A 2,071-nucleotide genomic window follows, 5' to 3' on the forward strand; every position below is an offset into this window, starting at 1 on the left:
TCAGAAGCCGAATACTTTGTATGCTTTGATGTCATCGATGATACCATCATACGCTTCAACCGTAGTCAATCGACCGCATGGCATCTCATTACCAAGGGCCCATAGGTATAGAGCGTTAGCGTCGTATCCGATAATTTTCTTGCAGATCTTACCTCTACGAATCTTCGTCTCGTTTCGCTTAGCATACCTGTTGAATATAATTGATGATCCACCAGCAATGTTAGCTTTCATTTTCCCGTAAATCTCAGATTCCTCCTTGTCAATCGAAAACACCAATCTGTCTGCGTTAAAATCAAGCAGTTTCTTGTATCTGAACCCCCTAAGAGACATATCTTTTCGAGCGGTGTTGCATGAAATGCAGCTGATCAAGATATTCCCATCAGTGTGCCCAAGATTGTTATTGATTCTATCAGCGGAAGCGGTATCAGCAGTCAGCTGACAATAGCATAGACCACACAGATACTTTTGCTTTTGCAGCAATGTATTCACGTGCTCGAGCGTCATACCAAATTTTCGTTTTGCCTTAGCAACCTGACTCTTGTAGCCAGCCATGCGCTTCGCTGGAAATCGGAATGCGTTAGCAGGCTTCTTATCCGGATATTGGAGATTATTGAAGCAGGTCTAATACATAACCTTCTCTGAAAGACCAGGTAGGGGCACTCCATCCGCAAACATATCCAGATCGAAGCGCTTAAAAAAGCTCTCGCTGAGCCTTGATAGCTTTGGTGAAAGGGGCTACGTCGAGATTATTGTACCAGATCAGTAGGTCTTTGATCGATTTCATCTCGTGGTAATCCCACATGAACTTCACTCGTTCGTAGTCATCGCTCGTGATGCTCGTTCCACGGAGCTTACTATCAAAAGCTGACTTAGGTGGGATAGTAGTCTGCTTTAGAACATTGAACGCGGTGATGTACTCGTAAGGGAAAAGACCCTTACCAAGACCACAGACACATCTAATTTTGTCATCGCATTTGCAGCCACCGAGATATGTTGTAAGATACTTGTCGTAGCTGGTGCCAGCTGGTACATAGTTAGTGATATCAAGCATTTACATGTCCGATGTAGCAATGCACATGTAGCTGGGGTTCTTGATGACAGATTTGACGTTGTCGGTACCAATTACGGCAAACAAATCTTTCTTAATCAAGTTAATATCATATCGACCAGAATTGAAGCCGAATACTGGTACCTGGTCAAGCTGCTGTTTCAGCTTCCCATAATCAGACCTTTGCTTACCAAAAACAAGACTGCGGTGAAAGTCAAAGAAGCTGGCATACTTTCCCTCCTCTTCAATCCAACTCTCCACATCAGACATCTTGTACTTTTTATCAGAATTAGCGCCTGGGACTTCCATACCTGTCAGACCATGTGCATTGATGATTTTTCGTAGAAGCGACATATATTTATTGACATTGTACTGCTGAATCTTAACCGATACATCACCAATGTAATTGAACATTTCGGTAAGTAGCATCTTTGGATCGTTATTTACAAAGCAACGCACCCCCTCGGTTATACTATCAGCTACTGATACCGACACAGGAATGTGTTCGTTCGTGAAGACAGTATTCTCCCCGTGTTGAGTCGCGGTAATCTTAAGAATGGCCTCAAAGTCATAAACGATGAAGTGATCGATGTACTGGTCAGTATTCCTGATTGAATACTTCGTAAGCAGTGATCGTATTACGTTCTGAGCTGGTTTGTAGATAGTTGGCTCAGCTGGGAAGCTTTCGATATTCACGAGCTCACATTGATTCTTTTTGTGATTTTTTACTTTTTCGGCGCTGACGGAAAACACTTCACACTTAGGGCATTGATAACTTAGCCTGAAGCTTGTCAATGGTTCTTGATGTCCAGAGCATGAATTCTCGAGCGAAAAAAGATCGCGAAGCTGCAATACCCCTTGTCCGATCTCCCACTCCCATTCTACGTGTTGCGGGAGGTACAGCCAGTGCGATTTTACGCTAATTTCGTATGTTGCAGAAGCGCTCAACCTCAGCAGAGGTGTTGGTATGCAGAGAGGGTTGAAGCTGTCTGACATGGTCTCCTAGCTATACTTCCCCCTCTA

Source organism: Phytophthora infestans, genomic scaffold, assembly GCF_000142945.1.
Source record: "Phytophthora infestans T30-4 supercont1.34 genomic scaffold, whole genome shotgun sequence".
NCBI lineage: Eukaryota > Oomycota > Peronosporomycetes > Peronosporales > Peronosporaceae > Phytophthora > Phytophthora infestans.